This window comes from Pogona vitticeps, chromosome 15 (genome assembly GCF_051106095.1).
Source record: "Pogona vitticeps strain Pit_001003342236 chromosome 15, PviZW2.1, whole genome shotgun sequence".
Taxonomy (NCBI): domain Eukaryota; kingdom Metazoa; phylum Chordata; class Lepidosauria; order Squamata; family Agamidae; genus Pogona; species Pogona vitticeps.
Window position 1 is genome coordinate 23,554 of NC_135797.1, and position 22,182 is coordinate 45,735.

The 22,182-nt window shown below is 46.1% G+C and overlaps 2 long non-coding RNA genes across 6 annotated transcripts in view; one reads left to right on the forward strand and one right to left on the reverse strand.

The window, feature by feature from the left end:
* Window positions 1-7,908, forward strand: LOC144584931 (uncharacterized). Of its 3 annotated transcripts, XR_013539430.1 has the most exons (5): window positions 1-182; window positions 1,572-1,670; window positions 3,317-3,511; window positions 4,373-4,532; window positions 6,496-7,908. It is a non-coding gene; the product is annotated as an uncharacterized LOC144584931 (long non-coding RNA). The 3 variants fall into 3 exon arrangements; XR_013539429.1 differs by having other exon boundaries at window positions 42-182; window positions 1,572-3,511; XR_013539431.1 differs by lacking the exon at window positions 1,572-1,670 and having other exon boundaries at window positions 45-182.
* LOC110090224 (uncharacterized) overlaps window positions 918-22,182 on the reverse strand; it is a 27,269-nt gene continuing 6,004 nt past the window's right edge. For all 3 annotated transcript variants that reach the window (XR_013539433.1, XR_013539434.1, XR_013539432.1), the window contains 7 exons: window positions 19,578-19,681; window positions 19,153-19,306; window positions 15,981-16,084; window positions 15,556-15,709; window positions 12,792-12,895; window positions 12,367-12,520; window positions 918-6,628 (listed from right to left, as the gene is read on the reverse strand). This is a non-coding gene — a long non-coding RNA (uncharacterized LOC110090224). The remainder of the gene's footprint in view (window positions 6,629-12,366; window positions 12,521-12,791; window positions 12,896-15,555; window positions 15,710-15,980; window positions 16,085-19,152; window positions 19,307-19,577; window positions 19,682-22,182) is intronic.

Sequence of the window (22,182 nt, forward strand, 5' to 3'; positions counted from 1 at the left end):
GTCTCGTGACGTAGAGCCACTCACCTCGCGCGTTTCGTATATAAACTAAACGGGAGGGGTGGGGTTTGCTGGCTGGACGCTGTATCGTCAACCGGAGGAGACCGGCGGCGGCGGCGGCGGCGGCGGCTGCTGCTCTTGCTGCTTCTTCTTCGCTTTCTCCCCAAGTTCGTTTCGGATTTCAGGTAGCCAAGCCTAACCAAGAAGGCCTTTTTCTTCAGATCAACGTTCAAAGTTTGTTGGGGGGGTGATAAATTGGGTGTTCAGCGGGGCGGGGGGGGGTGTTTCCATCTGACGAGCCCCTAGAAAAGGTTTGATCCACCTTGGCAGCCTTTTCTACACAAAGTCAAGTCGTTTATTACCTTCCTTTTTAGTTGCCTGCGGTTGTTTGGAAATCTAGGCTCTCTCTGATTAAACTTATAGTCGGGGACCTGTGTTACTCTACTGCAATTCCCCCCCCCCCGGAGGGTCTCATCTACTGTCTGCCAGCCCGACCCCATCAAATAGCCAAACAAACTCTTTTTAATGGATCTTGTGCTGTCCAGAGCTTCGGCTCAGTAATTTCAAGGACTTCATGGTTTCCTCTGTGTTGCACAGACTATTAAGCTGCAGCTTCGTTCAAAATATTTCCTCTTCCATGATGACAGGCTGCTAGAATGACTCAACTGCAAAATGAAATGAACGTATTATACAACAAACTAAATATGCATTGGTGAATGAAAATAGTGCTGCCTAAAAATACTGTCCTCCTATTTTGTTTCAGTGCCTGATGTTTCATCTCGGATGAAACATCAGGCACTGGTCAATCTTAGTTTTCTTCAACTTGGGTTTCCAAATCTACTAAATAAATCGGGAACTTGGAATTTCTAATTTGGCCATTCTAAGTGTGCGTTAAAAAAAAAACCAGACAAAACAACGACTTATGCAACGTTGGCTTTATTCCAGGGAATCGAATGTTGCCTAAGGTATGTTCTTTCCCCCCAAAACCTCTTTCAGGGGGTGTGGCAAAAACAAACAAAAAAATAGAAGACATTCCCAAACAGGAAAATAAAGCAGTGGGTTTGTCTCTTCTAGGCATGTACTTAATAAACAAAAACTGGCAGCCACCCCTGCCTGTATGTTCTGGATGGAAAAATTGTATGCAAGAAACAACGCCTAGGTTTCAAAGTGAATGATACCAATTTTCATCCAACAGCAGAATGTTTAATTCAGTGCTCTTGTTTAATTCAATGTTACTCCTCTCAGTGGGTATTTGAACCCAGGCTTGCTGATTTATTAACGTGCTCTCTCTACTACAGCAAACGGGGTATTTTTGTTAACAATAGTCATGATAGGAATAACGATGTTCTACCATTTTTGGAATTAATGACTGATTTTAACTTTTAAATATTGTCTTTTAATGCTGTGAGTCCCCTTGGGTCCTGTTTTTAGCAGGAAGACAGGGTAGAAAAACGTCAAATGAATAAAATCTTCATCGTCGTCTAAGTTGCAGGGCTATTTGTCAGGTTCTATGGATGAAGCGGATTTGTAGGAAGCGATCCGGTGAGACTAAATATTTTACTTTGCCTTGACAGGAGCATCGGAGACATGAGGAGGAGGCGCTTGTAACTTCATGCAGCCACTGAAAGTTCTTCTATGAACGTGTGGAAGAGGAGCTTCCGTTTTCTCTATTAGTATTAGTGTTCTTATGCTTTATTTTCTTGTTCCCTGCCAAAAGAGAAAGAAACAAAATGCAAAGGAATGCTTTTCATGTTAATGTGCTTCTTAACGTTACTACGGCAAGCTTAGTTTTTTCTTTATAGGATGACAAGACGAAGGAAATCCCTTCGTGGACTTTTCTTCGAGGATGCTTTGGTGTCTCTTCCTATATAGAGGAAGGTGTAGGCCTTCTATACCTGTCTTTTCGGCAGGGGAGTTGGTGAACGAGATTTAATTCTGTATTTTTCTTTATAGGATGATGGGGTGAAGGAAATCCCTTCATGGACTTTCCTTCAGAGGCTAACCAAAACAGACAGGATACACTCTGCAAGCACTCAGGGATCTTCACTTGGAGACAATTGCTCATCATACATGAGAGTGGTCGTAAGACCAGATAGGCGAGATATAAAATAAATACACCCCTGCCTGTACCCTTGGATCAGCGTTGCTTCTGAAGGAGCCCGGGAGTCTGGCCTTCCGTGGCGGTGGGAGTTAATCATATACGGGCAGTGTATCATAAGGAGCCACTGTAGGCTCAAGAAGTACCCATTATTGTAGCTTAGTAATCAATCTAGATTGACTAACACAGTGGTTCTTAACCTTTGTTACTCAGTGTTTTTGAACTGCAACTCCCAGAAATCTCAGTCAGTAGACCTGATGGTGAAGGCTTCTGGGACTTGCGGTCCAAAAACATCCGAGTAACAAAGGTTAAGAACCAAGAGCAGAATGCTTAATTTAATGCTCTGTGATGTTTCTCAACGAGGATTTCAGCCCGGACTTCCTGATTTCTTAACGTACTCTCTCCACTACACAAAACTGGATGTTTTCGTTAGGAATAATCAGGATAGGAATAACGATGTTATACAAATTTTTGGGTTGATTGCTGATTTTAACTTATAAATATTGTCTTTTAATGCTGTGAGTCACCTTGGGTCCTGTTTTCAGCAGGAACACAGGGTAGAAAAACTTCAAATGAATAAAATCTACACGGTCGTCTTAGAACTCATAAGTTGGAGGGCTGTTTGTCGGGTTCTCTAGACAAAGCGGATTTGTAAGAAGCGATCCGGTGATACTAAATAGTTTACTTTCCCTTAGTAGGAGCGTCGGGGACGTCGAGAGGAGGTGCTTGCGCCGAAACGTCTTCTATAAACGTGTGGAATAGGAGCTTCCATTTTCTCTATTAGTATTGATAAAGGAACGTGTGCTGTGGTGGTTTCTTTTTCTTAATACCTGCCAGAAGAGAAAGAAACAAAATGTAAACTAATGCTTTTGATGTTAATGTGCTTCTTAACGTTAATGTGCCAGGGTTAGTTTCTTCTTTGTACGATGACAGGACGAAGGAAATCCCTTCGTGGCCTTTCCTTCGAGGATGCTTTCGTGTCTCTTCCTATATAGAGGAACGTGTAAGCAATCTATAGCTGTCTTTTTAGGATGGGGATTCTGTACAGCAGAGGTCCCCAACCTTGGGCCTCCAGATGTTCTTGGACAACAACTCCCAGAAGCCTTCACCGCCACCTCTTCTGGCCGGGATTTCTGGGAGTTGAAGTCCAAGAACATCTGGAGGCCCAAGGTTGGGGACCACTGCTGTACAGGACATTTGATTCTGTATTTTTCTTTATAGGATGACGGGGAAAAGGAAATCCCTTCAGGGGTTATTTTCGCTATCTTCCTATGGAGATCCATAAACAGACGGGATCCGCTCTGCAACCGCTCAGGGATCTTCACATGGAGGCAATTGCTCATCGTACATCCCATGCCTCTGGCCTTGCGTCGGCGTTGCTTCTGAAGGAGACCAGCAGTCTAGCCTTCTGTGCAGGTGGAGTGGGGGTGGGAGTTAAGCCCATGGGGGTAGTTTATCATAAGGAGTGATTGTGGGCTCAAGAAGTACCCTTTATTGTAGCTTAATAATCAATCCAGATTGGGTAACAGGCTCCAACTGGTCGCGTCGATAGAAAGTGTCAAGATACTTCCGCAGGACTAAAACGTGGTGGCCGGATTGCGGACTGTGGTTCCTGATAGGGATCGCCTCGCCCTCGTGTTATGGCAGCTCCGCAGGCTGCCGATCGGTTTCTGGGCTCAATTTAAACAGCTGGTTTTGACCTATAAAGCCCTTTCTCTTCAGGCAACTCTTCCCGGAGTGTCTGCCTACCTAAGTGTGGTTTTTAGGTGGATTTTCATGCATTATACCTATGACTGGATGTTTACTACTACTTGTGTTTTGCTTTATTCAGAGTGATTTTACTTTGTTCATTTATAATATTCACATACTGCTTTTACCTTTAATATAATATTTGGTTGATGGAAGGTGCCTGTCTGTATTCATTGGTCCTAACTTTAAATATGGCCTTTTAATGATGTAAACCGCTGTTGGATAGTCCTTCTTTCTGCTTTTAACTATTGTCTTTCAACAATGTAAGAGGCCTCTTTAAGGAGAAAGGCGGGCTAAAAGTATTTTAGATAAAATGAATAAATAAATAATAGTGTCTTGGAAATCTGAATTTCAGGATATTTTTTCCCACCTCTGCCCCTGGCTGTCAACTTTGTGTGACATCCTCTCGGTAAATGAACGTGACCTTACTCTGTTGGCGTTGCCCTGCATCACAACCCGTTCCTGTCCAATTAGCGCTAGCTTGTTACAGTCGTTCAAATATTATTTTTTTTCTAACTTTCATTGAAGGAAAATGGAGAAAACTGCAGCTCCATATGGAACCTCCATCCTTATGAGAGCCTCGTGGTGGACTGGTTAAAATGCTGTACTGCAGCCAAAACTGCTCACGACCTGGGGTTCGATTCCAGGTAGCCGGCTCAAGATTGGCTCAGACTTCTATCCTTCTGAGGTTGGTAGAATGAGTACCCAGCTTGCTGGGTGGGGGCAATGTGTAGCCTGCATAATTAACTTGTAAATCACCCTGAGAGTGCTTGAAGCACTATGGGGCGGTATAGAAGCAGCACACTTTCCTTTTCTTTTTTTCTTTTCTTTTCTTTTCTTTTTTCTTTCTTTCTTTCTTTCTTTTCTTTCTTTCTTTCTTTTCTTTTTTTGCTTTCTATTTTTCGCTTACTGTGCCTGGGTCTTTTTTAACAGCCTGGTACTCTTGGTACCAGTGGAAAAACTGGTCCTCCCCGCCTCACCTCCAGCCATGGGAATTTCGGTGGGGAAAGCCTGAAGAATAGGGCTCCCCCTCCTTGGAAGTCATCCAGGAGTCCCCCAACAAATGCCTAAAGGGGAAACTTGTGATCTTAAAAGCAGCACAGGTTCTTGACTCCTGAAATGGACCTCAGTCCACAAGAACTAACTCTACCCTTTACAAGGACACAAAATCTTTGGTTTTGGCTGTGAAAAAACAAACCCGGTAACCTGACATGATGCTTTGCGAGCATCTTGCTCCTGGTACGCTGCATCTCTTCCCTGAAAGGAGAAGTGTTCTCCGTGCTGTCCTTCTCCAAGCAGGTGGAGACCTGTCTCTTCAGGCAGGCTTTTCCTCAATGAATAGTGTTCAGCGGGGTGGGGGGGTTATTTCCATCTGACGAGCCCCTAAAAAAGTTTGAGCCACTTTGGCAGCCTTTTCTACGCAAAGTCAAGTCGTTTATTACCTCTTTTTTTAGCCGCCTCCGGTAGGTTGGAAATCTTGACTCTCTCTGATAAAACCTCTCGTGGGGGACCTGTGTTACTCTACTGCAATCCAGTGGTTGCTCAGGAGGGTCTAATCTACTGTCTCCCCACCCGACCCCTATCAAATAGCCAAACACCCCCCTTTTTAATGTATCTTGTGCTCTGCAGAGGTTTCGGCTCAGTAATTTGCAGGGGTTAATGTTTTCCTATTCTTGCCTATGTGTTGCTGAGACTGTTAAGCAGCGTCTTCGCTTCAAAGATTTCCTCTTGAATGACGACAGGCTGCTAAAATGACTCAACTGCAAAATGAAATGAACGTATTGTACAACAAACTGAATATGCATTGGTGAATGAAAATAGTGCTGCCTAAAAATACTGTCCTCCTATTTTGGCTTCTCGGATGAAACATCAGGCACTGGTCAATCTTAGTTTTCTTCAACTTGGGTTTCCAAATCTACTAAATAAATCGGGAACTTGGAATTTCTAATTTGGCCATTCTAAGTGTGCGTTAAAAAAAAAACCTGACAAAACAACGACTTATGCAACGTTGGCTTTATTTCAGGGAATTGAATGTTGCCTAAGGTATGTTCTTTCCCCCCAAAACCTCTTTCAGGGGGTGTGGCAAAAACAAACAAAAAAATAGAAGACATTCCCAAACAGGAAAATAAAGCAGTGGGTTTGTCTCTTCTAGGCATGTACTTAATAAACAAAAACTGGCAGCCACCCCTGCCTGTGTGTTCTGGGTGGAAAAATTGTATGCAAGAAACAACGCCTAGGTTTCAAAGTGAATGATACCAATTTTCATCCAACAGCAGAATGTTAATTCAATGCTCTTGTTTAATTCAATGTTACTCCTCTCGGTGGGTATTTGAACCCAGGCTTGCTGATTTATTAACGCGCTCTCTCTACTACAGCAAACTGGGTATTTTTGTTAGCAATAATCATGATAGGAATAACGATGTTCTACAAATTGTTGGGTTAATGACTGATTTTAACTTTTAAATATTGTCTTTTAATGCTGTGAGTCCCCTTGGGTCCTGTTTTTAGCAGGAAGACAGGGTAGAAAAACGTCAAATGAATAAAATCTTCATCGTCGTCTAAGTTGCAGGGCTATTTGTCAGGTTCTATGGATGAAGCGGATTTGTAGGAAGCGATCCGGTGAGACTAAATATTTTACTTTGCCTTGACAGGAGCATCGGAGACATGAGGAGGAGGCGCTTGTAGCTTCATGGAGCCACTGAAAGTTCTTCTATGAACGTGTGGACGAGGAGCTTCCGTTTTCTCTATTAGTATTAGTGTTCTTATGCTTTATTTTCTTGTTCCCTGCCAAAAGAGAAAGAAACAAAATGCAAAGGAATGCTTTTCATGTTAATCTGCTTCTTAACATTAATATGGCAAGCTTAGTTTTTTCTTTATTGGATGACAGGATGAAGGCAATCCCTTTGTGGGCTTTTCTTCAAGGATGCTTTGGTGTCTCTTCCTATACAGAGGAAGGTGTAAGCCTTCTATAGCAGGGGAGTTGGTGCACGAGATTTAATTCTGTATTTTTCTTTATAGGATGACGGGATGAAGGAAATCCCTTCATAGACTTTCCTTCAGAGGCTATCCAAAACAGACAGGATACACTCTGCAAGTACTCACTAATCTTCACTTGGAGACAGTTGCTCATCATACATGAGAGTGGTCGTAAGACCAGATAGGCGGGATATAAAATAAATAAATACACCCCTACCTCTAGCCTTGGATCAGCGTGGCTTCTGAAAGAGCCCAGGAGTCTGGCCTTCTGTGGGGGTGGGGTGCGGGTTAATCATATACGGGCAGTGTATCATAAGGAGCCACTGTAGGCTCAAGAAGTACCCATTATTGCAGCTTAGTAATCAATCTAGATTGACTAACACAGTGGTTCTTAACCTTTGTTACTCAGGTGTTTTTGAACTGCAACTCCCAGAAACCTCAGCCACCAGAGCTGATGGTGAAGGCTTCTGGGAGTTGCAGTCCAAAAACATCCGAGTAACAGAGGTTAAGAACCAGTGGGCTAACAGGCTCCATGTGGTCCCGTCGATGGAAAGTGTCACGACGCTTCCGCAGGACTCAAACGCGGCGGCCGGATTGCGGACTATGGGTCGTCATACTGATCGCGCCGCCCCTGTATTACGGCAGCTCCGCAGGCTGCCGATTGTTTCGGGGCTCAATTTAAACAGCTGGTTTTGACCTATAAAGCCCTTTCTCTTCAGGCAAATCTTCCCAGACTGTCTGGCTACTTAAGTGTGGTTTTTAGGTGGATTTTCATACATTATACCTATGACTGGATGTTTAGTACTACTTGTGTTTTGCTTTATTCAGATTGATTTTAGTTTGTTTATTTATAATATTCATATATTGTTTTTACCTTTAATATAATGTTTGGTTGATGTAAGGTGCCTCTCTGTATTCATTGGTCCTAAATTCAAATATGGCCTTTTAATGATGTAAACCACTGTTGGATAGTCCTTGTTTCTGCTTTAACTATTGTCTTTTAACAATGTAAGTGGCCTCTTTAAGGAGAAAGGGGGGCTAAAAGTATTTTAGCTAAAATGAATAAATAAATAATAGTGTCTTGGAAACCTGAGTTTCAGGATATTTTTTCCCACCTCTGCCGCTGGCTGTCAACTTTGTGCGACATCCTCTCGGTAAATGAACGTGACCTTACTCTGTTGGCGTTACCCTGCATCACCATCCGTTGCTGCCTATTTAGCGCTAGTTTGTCACAGACGTTCAAATATTATTTTTTTCTAACTTTGATTGAAGGAAAATGGAGAAAACTGCAGTTCCATATGGAACCTCCATCCTTATGAGAGCCACGTGGCGCACTGATTGGAGCAAATGAACTATGAAACTCTGCGATCTCATGGACACAACGACACCTGCTTAAGAGGGGAAAAATACAGTTATTCCAAATGACAAGTACAAGCGCCTGTAAAAAGGGGGAGAAAACCAGGGGGCAGCAGGTGGAATTAAAAGCAGTATAAATGAGCCACAACCCAAGGTGCCCTTGATGCTGGGAAGAAAAAGACGGCTCCCTCGCCTCTCCAGGGTGAAATAATAAAATCGCAACACAAACAAAAAGCCCAGAGTGGCCTTGGCTGCCAGATGAGCATTATATAAATCAAATAAATATATAATTAAATAAGTGTGTGTTTAGTCGTTTAGTCGTGTCCGACTCTTCGTGACCCCATGGACCAGAGCACGCCAGGCCCTCCTGTCTTCTACTGCCTCCCGGAGTTGTGTCAGGTTCATGTTGGTTGCTTCGCAGACACTGTCCAGCCATCTCATCCTCGGTCGTCCCCTTCTCCTCTTGCCATCACACTTTCCCAACATCAGGGTCTTTTCCAGGGAGTCTTTTCTTCTCATTAGATGGCCAAAGTACTGGAGCCTCAGCTTCAGGATCTGTCCTTCCAGTGAGCACTCAGGGTTGATTTCCTTTAGAACTGATAGGGTTGTTCTCCTTGCAGTCCAGGGGATTCTCAAGAGCCTCCTCCAGCACCACAATTCAAAGGCATCAATTCTTCGGCGGTCTGCTTTCTTTATGGTCCAGCTCTCACTTCCATACATCACGACAGGAAAAACCATAGCTTTGACTATTCGGACTTTTGTTGGCAAGGTGATGTCTCTGCTTTTCAAGATGCTGTCAAGATTTGTCATCGCTTTCCTCCCAAGAAGAAGGCGCCTTTTAATTTCAGGGCTGCTGTCTCCATCTGCAGTGATCATGGAGCCCAGGAAGATAAAATTTGACACTGCCTCCATATCTTCCCCTTCTATTTCCCAGGAGCTGATGGGACCAGTGGCCATGATCTTAGTTTTTTGATGTTGAGTTTCAGACCGTTTTTTGCACTCTCCTCTTTCACTCTCATTACAAGGTTCTTTAATTCCTCCTCACTTTCTGCCATCAGAGTGGTATCATCTGCATATCGGAGGTTGTTGATATTTCTTCCGGCAATCTTAATTCCGGCTTGGGTTTCTTCCAGTCCAGCCTTCCGCATGATGTATTCTGCATATAAGTTAAATAAGCTGGGGGACAATATACAGCCTTGCCGTACTCCTTTCCCAATTTTGAACCACTCAGTTGTTCCATGACCAGTTCTAACTGTTGCTTCCTGTCCCACATATAGGTTTCTCAGGAGACAGATAAAGTGGTCAGGCACTCCCATTTCTTTAAGAACTTGCCATAGTTTGCTGTGGTCCACACAGTCAAAGGCTTTCGCATAGTCAATGAAGCAGAAGTAGATATTTTTCTGGAACTCTCTGGCTTTCTCCATAATCCAGCGCAAGTTAGCAATTTGGTCTCGAGTTCCTCTGCCTCTTCGGAATCCAGCTTGCACTTCTGGGAGTTCTCGGTCCACATACTGCTGAAGCCTACCTTGTAGGATTTTGAGCATAACCTTGCTAGCATGTGAAATGAGTGCAATTGTACGGTAGTTGGAGCATTCTTTGGCACTGCCTTTCTTTGGGATTGGGATGTAGACTGATCTTTTCCAATCCTCTGGCCACTGTTGAGTTAAGTAATTAAATTAAAATATATAAAAGAAGGAAGCATGAAGAACTTCAAGTCATTTAATGTGAGGGCGACAACTACCAGGATGAGTCCTGCCCTGAATTTCCCATGGGGTTTGGAGGCAGAAAGAGGGAGGGAGGGAGGGAGGGAGAGAGGGACCGAAATCCACCCAGACCCCCTTTAATCCTTTCCTTCAGGTCCAGCCTCATGGGGAGGAGACCAACCGTAACTCTGCACATGCCCAGAGACTTGGTGGCTTTTCCCACCTTCGATCAGATTCATCTCCTAAAGGACTACAAAGCCCATCATGGGGTGGGGGAGAAGGGTCCCAGCAGTCACCCCACCCTCCCCCACGGGCCTCCTTACCCAGCCGCCGTCCCCGGTCGGAGCGGGGCAGCGTCCAGCGCAGGCCGGGTCTGCCACTGGCCTTGCAGCCGGAACAGCCTCTGGGTGCCGCAGGGGCAGGCCGGACAAATAATGGGCAGACACGGTGGGGAAGGAAAAGCGTGACGCACCGGCCTTTAGCGTCCCAGTGTCGCCATGGCAACGGGACAGGAAGGGGCGGGCCTGGAGGACCTGCTCTCTGAGTGCAAAGGGCTAGAAGGTCCCCAAGGCGACTTGCAGGAAGAGGCGGGCCCTGAGGACCTGCCCTCTGATTTCCATTGGCTGGGAGCGGCTCCATGGCGACGCAACAGGAAGAGGCGGGACCAGAGGACCTGCCCTGTGAGTTCTGCAGGCTAGAACGTCAGCATGAAAGGCCCTCTGAGTCCAAGCGGGCTAGACGGTGCCTCTACTCCCTTGGCCGGCCACTTCTCCGCTCCCTCTGCTGGCAGCCTCATGCCGGAGGACCCTAGCCATTTCAAACCCCCCCCCCCCAGGCTTCCCGGCTGGGGGAATTAAAAGCGCGGCTCCTAAACGGCTCCTGCTCGATGAGGGGGGCATATCCTGAGAGGGACCTAGGAGGAGGAGGAGGAGGTGGAGGTGGAGGAAGAAAAGGAAGGGCGCCTCGCTCTCCCAGGGACTGGGGAGGAGGAAACCTCCTCGTGTCTTTTTTTCCTGGTTCGTCTCCCAACGTTCAAGAGGACGACTGCAATTCAATGAACTTTCGGTGCTTGTCTATTTCACCTGCTTTTTATTAGTAACCCCCCTCCCCTTTTCTCCTTTATCAGCCACTTGTAAAGGTGGTTTTAGATATCTGTAATTTCTCATTTGAACTAAGCGTCCTTTCTTTAAATTAAAATATTTGTGTGCCTTAATAAGATTACTGCATGAAACGGTAATGAATAAATATAGTTATAAATGATTATTATTGTTGCAGTTATTGTCATTGTTCTTCTTATTATTATTATTGCTTTTTGCCCTACTGTCCACGCTGTAACAGGTGGCAATGTATTTCTTTATTTCTTTATTCTATTTATACCCCGCCTATCTGGTCATTTCGACCACTCTAGGCGGCTGTTCAATTGGTACACTGTTTAATCGGAAAGCTACCAGATGTCTGCGCCTGGATCTTCTTTACCGTTGTCCACGTCCCGTAGCTGCGGGTCTTTATGATGGCAATTTTAATTGTATTTTAATCGTATTTTAATCATTTTATATTTTATTGTATTGAATTTTAATTGTTGTAAGCCGCCCAGAGACCTCTGGGTAGAGTGGGAGGCAAAATAAATAAATAAATAAATAAATGAATGAATGAATGAATGAATGAATGAATGAATGAATGAATGAATGAATAAATAAATAAATAAATAAATAAATAAATAAATAAATAAATAAAATAAAATAAATAAAATAAAAGAAAAGAAAAGAAAAGAAAAGAAAAGAAAATAAAATAAAATAAAATAAAATAAAATAAAATAAAATAAGAGAAGAAACTCATGGTCCCAAAGCCGTTTCCTGAAGTCTAAAAAGTAACACTCGCGCTCACACAAAAGAGAATGCAGGTGGGGGGGAATGAGAATTTTCAGGTTTTATTGGCAACCCTTTTGCATATTCACCATTACCCATTACCCATGCAAGTTCAGATGTAAAACCGGCTGGCGATGAACGTACTTTAAAGAAGACACTTTACTAGGATATTAAGAAATAGATGATTCCAATCCCCCTCCCCACCCTGCCTTGGTGGGCCCTTTCACTGTATTTTTTGGAGATTTAGAGAAGGGAGTGGGATCCTACAGTGCCACGACCGAGAGCGTAAGGGGGTCTGCGTCTCTTACAGATGGGCTGAGACTCATGGGAAGAATGCAGGGAAACGTGGGTGCGTTTGTTTTAAAGAACCCTAATAATGGATGACAGACTCCTCTGAAGCACTGCCGCCTGAGCTCTTCGAATAAATACAGCAAAGGCAGAAATCTGTCTGCTGGCAGCCTGAACAGGGAAAAAGAAAAGGCTTCCTCTGCCTGCCAGATCACGGCGTAGGGCGAGAGGGTCCTCCAACCTTCCTTCGGCCCTGCTCCCCCCCCCCGTGCGCGCTGGAGGAGACAAGAACAATAAAAGCCAGAAGAAGAGTAATAATAAAATAATAACTTACATGAAACACAAAGAAGACGGTCACGGCACTCAACCCCGAACTGCACTTTCTCTCGTCCTTGGCGGGAAAGAAGGGGAGATGGAAGTCCTCAGGAATCTCCACCTCGGGACTCGAACCCGAGCTGGGAGGGAGACTGGAGACCGCTCGCCATGTCCTGCAGGCGTAAAGGGCCGAGAGACATACGCACCTGTACACACAAATGCCTTAATCCTTTTTTGTTTTGGACCGGCCATCCTAACGGCAAGTTTGAAAACTGCAACTCTGTGCATGCCCAGGGGCGTTAAAATTACCCAGAGCGTTTTTTTAAATCGTTATTTCACACCTTTCTTCTCTGTTAACAACTACAAGGGCCGTCACGGGGCAGAGGGGCTCGTGACAGACCCACATGGTATGCCTACCATCCCGCCGGCCCCCTGCACACTTACCCGCCGACCTTTCTGGATCCGGTCGCTCCTCGAGGTTGCAGGGTGGCGCAAACGAACGATGAAGCTCTGCATCCGCGTGAACGAGCTCACTGAAAGAACGACACCTGGTTCGGAAGGGAAAATCCAGTTATTCCAAATGACAAGTACAAGCGGCTGTGAAAAGGGGGAGAAAAGCGGGACCAGGGGGTGGAATTAAAAGCAGTAGAAATCAGCCACAAACCCAGGCCCCCTTGATGGTGGGAAGAAAAAGACAGCTCCCTCTCCTCTCCAGGATGGAATAATAAAATCAAAACGCAAATAAACTGGCCAGAGAGGCCTTCGCTGACAGATGGGCGCCATATAAATCACATAAATCAATAAGCAAATAAATAAATAACACACACACACACACACACACACACAAGCACACATAAATACAGACATGCATGCACGCATACTTACATGCATACATAAAAAATAAATCAAAGAAACAACCATGAAGAACTTCAAATAATTTCATGCAGTGAAAAGTGAGGGAGACGACTGCAAGGCCGCAACGCAATCGCAACGCAAACAAACGGGCCAGAGAGGCCTTGGCTGCCAGATGGGTGATATATAAATCGCAGAACAAACAAACAAACAAACAAACAAACAAACAAACAAACAAGCACATGCATCAATAAATACATGTGTGCATACTTACATACATAAAAAATAAATAAAAGAAACAACCATGAAACACTTCAAATATTTTAATGCAGTGAAAAGTGAGGGAGACGAGTACAAGGCCGAGTCCCGCCCTGAATTTCCTATGGGGTTTGGAGGCAGAGGGAGGGAGCGAAATCCACCCAGACCCCCTTTAATCCTTTCCTTAAGGGCCAGCCTCGTGGGGAGGAGACCAATTGTAACTCTGCCCATGCCCCAAAACTTGAAAAATCCCAAAGACCGCCTTTCCCACCTTGGATCAGATTCATCTCCCGAAGGACTACAAAGCCCATCATGGGGTGGGGGAGAAGGGTCCCAGCAGTCACCCCACCCTCCCCCACGGGCCTCCTTACCCAGCCGCCGTCCCCGGTCGGAGCGGGGCAGCGTCCAGCGCAGGCCGGGTCTGCCACCGGCCTTGCAGCCGGAACAGCCTCTGGGTGCCGCAGGGGCAGGCCGGACAAATAATGGGGAGACACGGTGGGGAAGGAAAAGCGTGACGCACCGGCCTTTAGCGTCCCAGCGTCGCCATGGCAACGGGACAGGAAGGGGCGGGCCTGGAGGACCTGCTCTCCGAGTTCAAAGGGCTAGAAGGTCCCCATGGCGACTTGCAGGAAGAGGCGGGCCCTGAGGACCTGCCCTCTGATTTCCATTGGCTGGGAGCGGCTCCATGGCGACGCAACAGGAAGAGGCGGGACCAGAGGACCTGCCCTGTGAGTTCTGCAGGCTAGAACGTCAGCATGAAAGGCCCTCTGAGTCCAAGCGGGCTAGACGGTGCCTCTACTCCCTTGGCCGGCCACTTCTCCGCTCCCTCTGCTGGCAGCCTCATGCCGGAGGACCCTAGCCATTTCAAACCCCCCCCCCCCAGGCTTCCCGGCTGGGGGAATTAAAAGCGCGGCTCCTAAACGGCTCCTGCTCGATGAGGGGGGCATATCCTGAGAGGGACCTAGGAGGAGGAGGAGGAGGTGGAGGTGGAGGAAGAAAAGGAAGGGCGCCTCGCTCTCCCAGGGACTGGGGAGGAGGAAACCTCCTCGTGTCTTTTTTTCCTGGTTCGTCTCCCAACGTTCAAGAGGACGACTGCAATTCAATGAACTTTCGGTGCTTGTCTATTTCACCTGCTTTTTATTAGTAACCCCCCTCCCCTTTTCTCCTTTATCAGCCACTTGTAAAGGTGGTTTTAGATATCTGTAATTTCTCATTTGAACTAAGCGTCCTTTCTTTAAATTAAAATATTTGTGTGCCTTAATAAGATTACTGCATGAAACGGTAATGAATAAATATAGTTATAAATGATTATTATTGTTGCAGTTATTGTTATTGTTCTTATTATTATTATTATTGCTTTTTGCCCTACTGTCCACGCTGTAACAGGTGGCAATTTATTTCTTTATTTCTTTATTCTATTTATACCCCGCCTATCTGGTCATTTCGACCACTCTAGGCGGCTGTTCAATTGGTACACTGTTTAATCGGAAAGCTACCAGATGTCTGCGCCTGGATCTTCTTTACCGTTGTCCACGTCCCGTAGCTGTGGGTCTTTATGATGGCAATTTTAATTGTATTTTAATCGTATTTTAATCATTTTATATTTTATTGTATTGAATTTTAATTGTTGTAAGCCGCCCAGAGACCTCTGGGTAGAGTGATTCCAATGCCCCTCCCCACCCTGCCTTGGTGGGCCCTTTCACTGTATTTTTTGGAGATTTAGAGAAGGGAGTGGGATCCTACAGTGCCACGACCGAGAGCGTAAGGGGGTCTGCGTCTCTTACAGATGGACTGAGACTCATGGGAAGAATGCAGGGAAACGTGGGTGCGTTTGTTTTAAAGAACCCTAATAATGGATGACAGACTCCTCTGAAGCACTGCCGCCTGAGCTCTTCGAATAAATACAACAAAGGCAGAAAGCTGTCTGCTGGCAGCCTGAACAGGGAAAAAGAAAAGGCCTCCTCTGCCTGCCAGATCACGGCGTAGGGCGAGAGGGTCCTCCAACCTTCCTTCGGCCCTGCTCCCCCCCCCCGTGCGCGCTGGAGGAGACAAGAACAATAAAAGCCAGAAGAAGAGTAATAATAAAATAATAACTTACATGAAACACAAAGAAGACGGTCACGGCACTCAGCCCCGAACTGCACTTTCTCTCGTCCTTGGCGGGAAAGAAGGGGAGATGGAAGTCCTCAGGAATCTCCACCTCGGGACTCGAACCCGAGCTGGGAGGGAGACTGGAGACCGCTCGCCATGTCCTGCAGGCGTAAAGGGCCGAGAGACATACGCACCTGTACACACATCTGCCTTAATCCTCTTTTGTTTTGGACCGGCCATCCTAACGGCAAGTTTGAAAACTGCAACTCTGTGCATGCCCAGGGGCGTTAAAATTACCCAGAGCGTTTTTTTAAATCGTTATTTCACACCTTTCTTCTCTGTTAACAACTACAAGGGCCGTCACGGGGCAGAGGGGCTCGTGACAGACCCACATGGTATGCCTACCATCCCGCCGGCCCCCTGCACACTTACCCGCCGACCTTTCTGGATCCGGTCGCTCCTCGAGGTTGCAGGGTGGCGCAAACGAACGATGAAGCTCTGCATCCGCGTGAACGAGCTCACTGAAAGAACGACACCTGGTTCGGAAGGGAAAATCCAGTTATTCCAAATGACAAGTACAAGCGGCTGTGAAAAGGGGGAGAAAAGCGGGACCAGGGGGTGGAATTAAAAGCAGTAGAAATCAGCCACAAACCCAGGCCCCCTTGATGGTGGGAAGAAAAAGACAGCTCCCTCTCCTCTGCAGGGTGGAATAATAAAATCAAAATGCAAATAAACTGGCCAGAGAGGCCTTCGCTGACAGATGGGCGCCATATAAATCACATAAATCAATAAGCAAATAAATAAATAAATAACACACACACACACATACACACACACACACAAGCACACATAAATACAGACATGCATGCACGCATACTTACATGCATACATAAAAAATAAATCAAAGAAACAACCATGAAGAACTTCAAATAATTTCATGCAGTGAAAAGTGAGGGAGACGACTGCAAGGCCGCAACGCAATCGCAACGCAAACAAACGGGCCAGAGAGGCCTTGGCTGCCAGATGGGTGATATATAAATCGCAGAACAAACAAACAAACAAACAAACAAGCACATGCATCAATAAATACATGTGTGCATACTTACATACATAAAAAATAAATAAAAGAAACAACCATGAAACACTTCAAATATTTTAATGCAGTGAAAAGTGAGGGAGACGAGTACAAGGCCGAGTCCCGCCCTGAATTTCCTATGGGGTTTGGAGGCAGAGGGAGGGAGCGAAATCCACCCAGACCCCCTTTAATCCTTTCCTTAAGGGCCAGCCTCGTGGGGAGGAGACCAATTGTAACTCTGCCCATGCCCCAAAACTTGAAAAATCCCAAAGACCGCCTTTCCCACCTTGGATCAGATTCATCTCCCGAAGGACTACAAAGCCCATCATGGGGTGGGGGAGAAGGGTCCCAGCAGTCACCCCACCCTCCCCCACGGGCCTCCTTACCCAGCCGCCGTCCCCGGTCGGAGCGGGGCAGCGTCCAGCGCAGGCCGGGTCTGCCACCGGCCTTGCAGCCGGAACAGCCTCTGGGTGCCGCAGGGGCAGGCCGGACAAATAATGGGGAGACACGGTGGGGAAGGAAAAGCGTGACGCACCGGCCTTTAGCGTCCCAGCGTCGCCATGGCAACGGGACAGGAAGGGGCGGGCCTGGAGGACCTGCTCTCCGAGTTCAAAGGGCTAGAAGGTCCCCATGGTGACTTGCAGGAAGAGGCGGGCCCTGAGGACCTGCCCTCTGATTTCCATTGGCTGGGAGCGGCTCCATGGCGACGCAACAGGAAGAGGCGGGACCAGAGGACCTGCCCTGTGAGTTCTGCAGGCTAGAACGTCAGCATGAAAGGCCCTCTGAGTCCAAGCGGGCTAGACGGTGCCTCTACTCCCTTGGCCGGCCACTTCTCCGCTCCCTCTGCTGGCAGCCTCATGCCGGAGGACCCTAGCCATTTCAAACCCCCCCCCCCAGGCTTCCCGGCTGGGGGAATTAAAAGCGCGGCTCCTAAACGGCTCCTGCTCGATGAGGGGGGCATATCCTGAGAGGGACCTAGGAGGAGGAGGAGGAGGAGGAGGTGGAGGAAGAAAAGGAAGGGCGCCTCGCTCTCCCAGGGACTGGGGAGGAGGAAACCTCCTCGTGTCTTTTTTTCCTGGTTCGTCTCCCAACGTTCAAGAGGACGACTGCAATTCAATGAACTTTCGGTGCTTGTCTATTTCACCTGCTTTTTATTAGTAACCCCCCTCCCCTTTTCTCCTTTATCAGCCACTTGTAAAGGTGGTTTTAGATATCTGTAATTTCTCATTTGAACTAAGCGTCCTTTCTTTAAATTAAAATATTTGTGTGCCTTAATAAGATTACTGCATGAAACGGTAATGAATAAATATAGTTATAAATGATTATTATTGTTGCAGTTATTGTTATTGTTCTTATTATTATTATTATTGCTTTTTGCCCTACTGTCCACGCTGTAACAGGTGGCAATTTATTTCTTTATTTCTTTATTCTATTTATACCCCGCCTATCTGGTCATTTCGACCACTCTAGGCGGCTGTTCAATTGGTACACTGTTTAATCGGAAAGCTACCAGATGTCTGCGCCTGGATCTTCTTTACCGTTGTCCACGTCCCGTAGCTGTGGGTCTTTATGATGGCAATTTTAATTGTATTTTAATCGTATTTTAATCATTTTATATTTTATTGTATTGAATTTTAATTGTTGTAAGCCGCCCAGAGACCTCTGGGTAGAGTGGGAGGCATAATAAATAAATAAATAAATAAATAAATAAATAAATGAATGAATGAATGAATGAATGAATGAATGAATGAATGAATGAATAAATAAATAAATAAATAAATAAATAAATAAATAAATAAAATAAAATAAAAGAAAAGAAAAGAAAAGAAAAGAAAAGAAAAGAAAAGAAAAGAAAATAAAATAAGAGAAGAAACTCATGGTCCCAAAGCCGTTTCCTGAAGTCTAAAAAGTAACACTCGCGCTCACACAAAAGAGAATGCAGGTGGGGGGGAATGAGAATTTTCAGGTTTTATTGGCAACCCTTTTGCATATTCACCATTACCCATTACCCATGCAAGTTCAGATGTAAAACCGGCTGGCGATGAACGTACTTTAAAGAAGACACTTTACTAGGATATTAAGAAATAGATGATTCCAATCCCCCTCCCCACCCTGCCTTGGTGGGCCCTTTCACTGTATTTTTTGGAGATTTAGAGAAGGGAGTGGGATCCTACAGTGCCACGACCGAGAGCGTAAGGGGGTCTGCGTCTCTTACAGATGGACTGAGACTCATGGGAAGAATGCAGGGAAACGTGGGTGCGTTTGTTTTAAAGAACCCTAATAATGGATGACAGACTCCTCTGAAGCACTGCCGCCTGAGCTCTTCGAATAAATACAGCAAAGGCAGAAATCTGTCTGCTGGCAGCCTGAACAGGGAAAAAGAAAAGGCCTCCTCTGCCTGCCAGATCACGGCGTAGGGCGAGAGGGTCCTCCAACCTTCCTTCGGCCCTGCTCCCCCCCCCCGTGCGCGCTGGAGGAGACAAGAACAATAAAAGCCAGAAGAAGAGTAATAATAAAATAATAACTTACATGAAACACAAAGAAGACGGTCACGGCACTCAGCCCCGAACTGCACTTTCTCTCGTCCTTGGCGGGAAAGAAGGGGAGATGGAAGTCCTCAGGAATCTCCACCTCGGGACTCGAACCCGAGCTGGGAGGGAGACTGGAGACCGCTCGCCATGTCCTGCAGGCGTAAAGGGCCGAGAGACATACGCACCTGTACACACAAATGCCTTAATCCTTTTTTGTTTTGGACCGGCCATCCTAACGGCAAGTTTGAAAACTGCAACTCTGTGCATGCCCAGGGGCGTTAAAATTACCCAGAGCGTTTTTTTAAATCGTTATTTCACACCTTTCTTCTCTGTTAACAACTACAAGGGCCGTCACGGGGCAGAGGGGCTCGTGACAGACCCACATGGTATGCCTACCATCCCGCCGGCCCCCTGCACACTTACCCGCCGACCTTTCTGGATCCGGTCGCTCCTCGAGGTTGCAGGGTGGCGCAAACGAACGATGAAGCTCTGCATCCGCGTGAACGAGCTCACTGAAAGAACGACACCTGGTTCGGAAGGGAAAATCCAGTTATTCCAAATGACAAGTACAAGCGGCTGTGAAAAGGGGGAGAAAAGCGGGACCAGGGGGTGGAATTAAAAGCAGTAGAAATCAGCCACAAACCCAGGCCCCCTTGATGGTGGGAAGAAAAAGACAGCTCCCTCTCCTCTCCAGGGTGGAATAATAAAATCAAAATGCAAATAAACTGGCCAGAGAGGCCTTCGCTGACAGATGGGCGCCATATAAATCACATAAATCAATAAGCAAATAAATAAATAAATAACACACACACACACACACACACACACACAAGCACACATAAATACAGACATGCATGCACGCATACTTACATGCATACATAAAAAATAAATCAAAGAAACAACCATGAAGAACTTCAAATAATTTCATGCAGTGAAAAGTGAGGGAGACGACTGCAAGGCCGCAACGCAATCGCAACGCAAACAAACGGGCCAGAGAGGCCTTGGCTGCCAGATGGGTGATATATAAATCGCAGAACAAACAAACAAACAAACAAACAAACAAGCACACGCATCAATAAATACATGCGTGCATACTTACATACATAAAAAATAAATAAAAGAAACAACCATGAAACACTTCAAATATTTTAATGCAGTGAAAAGTGAGGGAGACGAGTACAAGGCCGAGTCCCGCCCTGAATTTCCTATGGGGTTTGGAGGCAGAGGGAGGGAGCGAAATCCACCCAGACCCCCTTTAATCCTTTCCTTAAGGGCCAGCCTCGTGGGGAGGAGACCAACCGTAACTCTGCACATGCCCAGAGACTTGGTGGCTTTTCCCACCTTCGATCAGATTCATCTCCTAAAGGACTACAAAGCCCATCATGGGGTGGGGGAGAAGGGTCCCAGCAGTCACCCCACCCTCCCCCACGGGCCTCCTTACCCAGCCGCCGTCCCCGGTCGGAGCGGGGCAGCGTCCAGCGCAGGCCGGGTCTGCCACCGGCCTTGCAGCCGGAACAGCCTCTGGGTGCGGCAGGGGCAGGCTGGACAAATAATGGGGAGACACGGTGGGGAAGGAAAAGCGTGACGCACCGGCCTTTAGCGTCCCAGCGTCGCCATGGCAACGGGACGGGAAGGGGCGGGCCTGGAGGACCTGCTCTCCGAGTGCAAAGGGCTAGAAGGTCCCCATGGCGACTTGCAGGAAGAGGCGGGCCCTGAGGACCTGCCCTCTGATTTCCATTGGCTGGGAGCGGCTCCATGGCGACGCAACAGGAAGAGGCGGGACCAGAGGACCTGCCCTGTGAGTTCTGCAGGCTAGAACGTCAGCATGAAAGGCCCTCTGAGTCCAAGCGGGCTAGACGGTGCCTCTACTCCCTTGGCCGGCCACTACTCCGCTCCCTCTGCTGGCAGCCTCATGCCGGAGGACCCTAGCCATTTCAAACCCCCCCCCAGGCTTCCCGGCTGGGGGAATTAAAAGCGCGGCTCCTAAACGGCTCCTGCTCGATGAGGGGGGCATATCCTGAGAGGGACCTAGGAGGAGGAGGAGGAGGAGGAGGAGGAGGAGGTGGAGGAAGAAAAGGAAGGGCGCCTCGCTCTCCCAGGGACTGGGGAGGAGGAAACCTCCTCGTGTCTTTTTTTCCTGGTTCGTCTCCCAACGTTCAAGAGGACGACTGCAATTCAATGAACTTTCGGTGCTTGTCTATTTCACCTGCTTTTTATTAGTAACCCCCCTCCCCTTTTCTCCTTTATCAGCCACTTGTAAAGGTGGTTTTAGATATCTGTAATTTCTCATTTGAACTAAGCGTCCTTTCTTTAAATTAAAATATTTATGTGCCTTAATAAGATTACTGCATGAAACGGTAATGAATAAATATAGTTATAAATGATTATTATTGTGGCAGTTATTGTCATTGTTCTTCTTATTATTATTATTGCTTTTTGCCCTACTGTCCACGGTGTAACAGGTGGCAATGTATTTCTTTATTTCTTTATTCTATTTATACCCCGCCTATCTGGTCATTTCGACCACTCTAGGCGGCTGTTCAATTGGTACACTGTTTAATCGGAAAGCTACCAGATGTCTGCGCCTGGATCTTCTTTACCGTTGTCCACGTCCCGTAGCTGCGGGTCTTTATGATGGCAATTTTAATTGTATTTTAATCGTATTTTAATCATTTTATATTTTATTGTATTGAATTTTAATTGTTGTAAGCCGCCCAGAGACCTCTGGGTAGAGTGGGAGGCATAATAAATAAATAAATAAATAAATAAATAAATAAATAAATAAATAAATAAATAAATAAATAAATAAATAAATAAATAAATGAATGAATGAATGAATGAATGAATGAATGAATGAATGAATGAATGAATGAATAATGAATGAATGAATGAATGAATGAATGAATGAATAAATAAATAAATAAAAATAAAATAAAATAAAATAAAATAAAATAAGAGAAGAAACTCATGGTCCCAAAGCCGTTTCCTGAAGTCTAAAAAGTAACACTCGCGCTCACACAAAAGAGAA